Source organism: Diabrotica virgifera, chromosome 2 (assembly GCF_917563875.1).
Source record: "Diabrotica virgifera virgifera chromosome 2, PGI_DIABVI_V3a".
Classification (NCBI taxonomy): Eukaryota; Metazoa; Arthropoda; class Insecta; order Coleoptera; family Chrysomelidae; genus Diabrotica; species Diabrotica virgifera.
Window position 1 is genome coordinate 36,885,106 of NC_065444.1, and position 7,005 is coordinate 36,892,110.

The window sequence follows — 7,005 nt, forward strand, 5'->3', positions numbered from 1 at the left end:
TCGTAATCTAGAGAACCAGTTTTCTTTGGTTATAAAAGTTTTCTTTTTCTCGTTTCAATTCAATCTCAAGTTCTTGTTCCAAGTTAAAATTCACGAGCTCCGAATTAGTTGGCCCATCTTCTTCCATTATGTCCTCTTGCACTGGTTCTACATTCACTTGCTTATTTATACGACTCAACAAATTATTCATCTTTTGTCGCGTTGCATTCTTTTTCGGCATGGGAAAATAACCAGTATTGTTTAGTCCTTCGTAATACTTTTTTGGATTTTGTTTAAGTACACTAATGTATGTATTAGGTACACTTCCGATAAATCGGCACTAAGGCTAGGGTCCTGGCTATTTAGTTTGTCTAAAACAAATTTCATGGTTATGTCCGTCGTTATCAAAGTGGACTCACTTCTGAAAAGAGCTTTTACAGCCAGTTTCACCGGTTAGAAAGTAGCGATCAACTCATTGATTATTGACCACTCACCAGCAGAGAATATTATCGCAGAATCAATGTCTATCAACGCTTTATCGATGTAAACTTTTAAGCTGTAGAAACTTTCCAGTATACTGAGCTACTGCTAGTAGTTGCCGACTCACGGCTTTGAATAAAGAGGCCAATGAAGACATTAAGTAGGTAACTTATTTCGAATTTGACACATTTGCGGGTCCGCGCTGCTGGATGCAGCACGGTTTGCTGGATACAGCATGTAAAAAAAGCGCTGGATCCAGCTAGATTGCTGGATCCAGCAATTGCAATCTCTAATGGTATACAGCCAATTGCAGGAAATTGACTTTTCCTTGTGGATTTCGCTCTATCGTCTTCTTAATTCTTCATCTAATAGCTGAGCTATGCTCCCGCTCCCACATATGCTATCCTCCTGACTTTTATCACATCAAATATAGAAAAGCATAATTAATAATTTGTCGGTCAAATGGCTTAGCGGGCTGAGAGCTCTGGATGATGTTGCGCTGACCAACAGGTTTAGGTTGGTACAGGTACCGGAACACACAGGTTTGGAAGGCAACGAACGGACTGGCGTCCTTGCAAGAACTGTCATTTTAGAGTCACATAATATGCACTTTGTGTAATTCAGAGATTGTGAAGATCTAGTAGTTATATTTAATAAATATTTGTTTACTTTGTTATATTATTTCTTATTATTATTCCTTTATGTTCACATTTACTGATTTAATATAGTTTTGGCAGAAGTGTAAGATACCTGGGAAAGTGATCAAGATCATTTCCTGGCGCCCATGATTTGTTTTGATTTTTTCAACTGTTCTTCTTTAGCAATAATTATTCATCGTATCTAATTTCAGTACATTATTCTTATTTTAGTATTTTCCTTTCTTAGTCATCATCCCTCTATACTTAGAGCTACCGTCTTCGACAGGCATGCAAATTGGCCGTATCCATCCTTGAGTGTCAAGTTGTCGTTCTCTTGCATCTCTTGCTAGCTAACTCCATTCAGTTTGCCTCTGTCCATTCATATATTTATTATCAGTTCATCTTAATCCCCCCTTTCTTCATCTTATCATTTCCTCCCATACAAGTACTACTGTAAAAGTAGTAGTCTTTCGTTACGTCAGCTTCTTCAACGGAGAAGCCCCTTCATTTTGTTAATTTAGCTATTTTAGAAAAACTTTCTTTTTCTTTTTCCTTACTTCTGTTGGAGTTTATCATCCTCTTTACTTTCACTGCAACAGAACTTTTCTATTTGTTACACTTTGAAGGATGGAAAATAGCCAAAATCGTCGCCATTTTAAATCCAAGAAAAGCCGAATGATTTACCAAAGAATTGCCGCCTAATTGCACTTAGACTGCACCTAAGTATGGTCTACAAACTTTTTGAAAAATGCTATATACGAGTTATTGATTTAGCCAAACAATAATCCAACATAAAAAAAATAAAAAAAAGATATAAATAAAAACGGTGTATTTTACCGACTTAAAGCAAGAGTAGCTTTTAGTACTAGAATACCTCATAACTTCATCATCAAGTGTCAAAAATGCTTAAAAATTAACGACAAAAAAGTTATGAGATAAAATAACAGTTGATCTACCCAAAACGAACTTATATGACCGGTAATAGAATTTCGCAATTGAGGAAATCGATTTATCTCTGGAAGATAAATAAACTTACTAGTTTTCGATTTTCTAAATAGTTTTTTGTGAATGTTTTTTTTTTCAAATTCAACAAAAGAAAAATTGTCAAATTGATTTTTCTAGAAAACGGTGCATCCTACCGACTTAAAGCAAGAGTACCTTTTAGTACTATAATACCTCACAATTTAATAATCCAGTGCCAGAAATGCTTTAGTGTTAAGGACAAAAAAGCTATGTGATAAAATAACCGTTGTCCTACCCAAAACGGACGCCTATGACCGGTACTAGAAATTCGCAATTAACGTGATCGATGTATCTTTGGAAGATAAATAGGCGTACGAGTTTTCGTTTTTCTAAATAGAAGCGTTCTGGAGCTATTTTAAAAAAACTATTTACAAAACGCCATCTTTAAAGAGCTCTAGCTCTCTTAGGAAGCGTTTTCGGACTAGGTGAATTGGGCTAAATTATCTTCAAATTATCTGAGGAATCTCCGGTCTTCGTTTGTCGAAAGAGTTTCTGGACACCCTGTATGTAACAGGTATAACAATAAATAATAAACAATCTAAACATATTATTCTACCATAAAATTAACATAAAAAAATGAACAAGTAGGAAAAAGAATAGATTTTGAAAACTATTGTTTATATTTTAATTTTTCCATTTTCAATAATATAATTTTCCGCAAATCGCCAGGAAATTTTGACATTCCTGTCAAAATTTCTTGAAGAAAAAGTCAGGACTTCCTTACTGTAAGGAAATGTCATTTCCTTACTGTAAGGAAATGATATTTCCGTACAGTTGTTAGTGTTAAATTTATAAGCGTCAAGTTTGACAATTCAACCTCAATACGTTTCCATAGTAACCCAAGTAATTTTATTAGGAATTTCAAAGCACCATTTATTTGGGAATAAAATTATCGCGTTTTTTTTAAATCAATCAATATCTGTCGAATTTTAAACGATTTGCGGAAAAATAGTATGTTTACCTCGTAGGAAAAGCCACATTCCTGGAATCTGTGTTGCTAAGTCTCGGCTTGCGCCTCGACTTAGCAATCTTCACAGTCGTCCAGGAATGTTAAGCTTTTCCTACCCGGTAAACAATGTACTATTTTTTTCTTCAAAATTATATATAAAAAAATATACAAGGAGAATAACTTTTCAAGTAGTTGATCAATTACGCAATACGTAGCAACACTCTTCCATGTTTAAATGCACGCACACTGTAATCTCTAATAGGTACTAAACTAATGTTACCAATCCTCAAAATGATTACAATACTGATATACACAGCGTGCCCGCGCGCCGTTAGAACAAAGCCGTCGCTCCTTCAAAATTTTCAGAAACGAGCTAGTCCCGAGCGATAGCGAGGTTTCTCCCGCGTTACCACTGCCGGTATTGGCAACAGCATATAATAACGTGCAATGGATTCACATATCTCGCCAATATTTTCGTGCGTCTAGTTGGCTATTTACTGAATTAGGTACTATTAACAAATATTTCTGTTGGTAAAAAATATAAATGTAATTATTTCATAACAGTAATCAAATATTTATTGCAAGATTTTTAACTGTTAGCGATGGCAACAGTGGTTACATGGACGCTTCGCCAGTGCCGACTACCCAATTGAGACTGAACAATGGCATCCCACAAGAATCGGTGCTACTCCCCCATTCTTTGCCCTTATAGAGCAAACATGCCGAAACCACGTCAGAAGAAGTTCGGATATGTAAACGACTGGGTGCTTGCTTCCAGACAATGTTTCTCAAATAATTTGAAATTACCGAGCAAATATTTTCAAACAACCTTGTTATCCTCGGAAGATATTTCTGCCGCTGGGGATTGCAACCTAATGCTGTCAAGGAGACATCGTACTTTTATTTAAACAACAAAATAGATAACTAGTGACACTCGTTATAACGCTGGATACAAAGAACATCTTAAGGTACGTATTCATACAAGGGTGAACCCCGCTCCGTGTAGCAGCTCAAATTGATACGGCATGCGCTCCCCTACATATAAACCGCAAACCGGTTAAATCGAAGAGGGTGAGCGCCGAGCGGCGATCACCGACGTATCCACTATGTGGAGCTGCTACACGGATCGGGGTTGGCCCTTGTATGGATGCGTACCTTTACTCGTCCGCCGAAAACAATCCCTTTTCAGGGAGACCGGCAGAGTTTCTACACTCGCAGAGACATAAGTACACTTCGTTCAAGAAACAACCATCACGAGTCTGAAATAATAATTCTTAATTGGAAGGAACTTCAAGATAACCGAAGGTTGGCGAAAACAATGGGAGAAGAATGCACTGCCTGCCAGCCGGAATATGCCGTGTATTACAACCAAGCCAGAGGGTTTCGACCAACTAAAACAAATCTAAGCCTCATTGAACAGAATAAGAACAAATTGTGGCAGGTACTCCAACTCTCTTTTCAGGTGGGAAAATGTCGATTGCGGTGCTGTAAGACAAACGGTTAAACATCTAGTGGAGGAATGTCCAATCTGAACCTATAGTGGCACTATTGGTTTTATACTGGCTTTAAATATTCTTGTTTTCATTTCAGTGTTAACACGTGTGTTTTACTATACCTATCATCCAGGGGCGTCATTTGATAGGGTCAGTTTGCCCCCCCCCCTGACCCTGAAAATGACTGAAATTTACAAAAAATAGATCAATTTTGTATTATGTTTGCATATATAATATATTGTATATATAATGTTTGCCCCCCCTAGCAAAATTTCAAATGACGCTCCTGCTATCATCTTATAAAGACACCGTGCCAAAATATTTGTTATTATACTTGCTCCCTCCAGGTCTCCATAGCGGGACACGGTAAATCCAAGGTATGTATTTTATTTCTATTACTTGTTCATTGCTGATGCCATGAATTTATTATTTGCATCTGGTTAGTTCTTACAACTGTTTTGTTTTTCTGAGTTGCGATCGCCATATTAATTTTTTTACTCTTGTTTTAAACCTTTGGACTAGTCTGTGAAGACTATCTCCATTTGGGGCTTTCACTATTGTGTTGTCTGCATTACAAAGTATTTTTAAAACTCTTTAAATATGCACCTAATATAATAGGTTGTTAAAAGAGACAGCCAAACAGGGCCCCCGCAAGGCTGAGCGGCGCCCGCGTGCGGCATATATTTTAGCGCCCTTAAATCTACTATATCCACTTATGAAATAAATTAATTTTTTTTTATTTTTTACTCATAATAAAACAACAGAAATTGCAAGAACTCAAATTTTATTTTTCTTGTAACTGATTTGCTGATGACGACAAAAAAAAACAAATATAACATTAATATATTAGTTAAGAGCGTAGGCGCAAAATTCCGGGCCAATGCTTTTTAAATGCATCCATTTTTTTTTCGAATCCTGAGAAAACTAATATGTATGTACTTAAGTATTTTTGAAAAATTTAAACGAAGAATGAAAGATTGCATTATTACCGAGGGTCGAAAGTCCCTGAAAACTACTATAATGTTTATTTTAAAAAGTTACAGGGGTGAAAAAAGAGAAAATTTAGTATGATTTTTAAGGGCATATGCGTAAAATGTCGCCTGTCAAAATGGTCAATGTGTTTTATGTGTACATATTCATTTTTTTCGAATCCTGAGAAAGCTAATAAGTATTTTTGAAAAATTTAAACGCAGAATGAACGATTGCATTATTTCCGAGGGCGGAAACTCCCTTAGAATAACCAAAAAGTTTCTTTTGAATGAGATATTTGAAATTAAAAGTCACACTAAATTTTCTCTTTTTTTTTCGCCCATGTAACTTATTAAAATAAACATTATAGACGTTTTCAGGGACTTTCGGCCGTCAGTAATAACGTAATCTTTCATTCTGCGTTTAAATTTTTCAAAAATACTTATTAGTTTTTTCAGGATTCGAAAAAAAAATGAATACATTTAAAACACATTGAACAATTTGACAGGCGAGATTTTGCGCCAATACCCTTAATTTTAGGTATCTCATTCAAAAAAACTTTTTGTTTATTCTAATGGACTTTTGGCCCTTGGTAATAATGTAATCCTTCATTCTGAGTTTAAATTTTTCAAAAATATTTATTAGTTTTCTCAGGATTCGAAAAAATGAGTACATTTAAAAAACATTGGTCCTAAATTATGCGCCTACGCTCTTAAATCTAGAAACCGATACCTTAAATTCAAATTGAATTAAATGGGTGTTTTTCTAGATTTTACTGCAGTACATTTTTTTATATTATTCTTTTATATTATCAAAGTCAATTTTATTCACTAGCTCTTGCCATATAATATTGCCACTATAGGCCATTCCACGAACATACGCCTGTTTTGGATTACTTCGACAACCAATATTTTACTGTTCAACATAAGAAGTACGAAAGTAAATGGCGCTAATAATTATTCGAATAAACAACAATGTAATTTGCAATTTAATTTCGTTCTTCTTATTTTGCACAGTAAAATATTCGTTGTCGAAGTAATCCAAAACAGGCGTATGTTCGTGGAATAGGGTATAGCTAATATTGCCATACCAGATAGTCTTTCCTCTGCCATAGTAGAACTCAAATAATTTTTAATAACTTTAATTTTGAAAATAATACCTCTCATCAGAAGCAAGAGACACGCAGTTAAAGTGAGGAGGATTCTTATTGAAATGGTGATATTTGCTAGAGATGTAGTTAGATATTTTCAAATTAATATATATATATATTGATTGTTAAGAGTTTTGTTGAAGAACAAGACAGTTTTTTTAAAATATCATCGTCACTTAATGTAAAAATATCACCAAAAATCCAAAAACATCATCAACCAAACATCATACCAAATCTTCTATTTAACGAACTTGGGACTTGACCAGTTATTCTAATACTGTCCAATTTCTAACTTAAACATTATCTACTATGTTTGTAAGATCC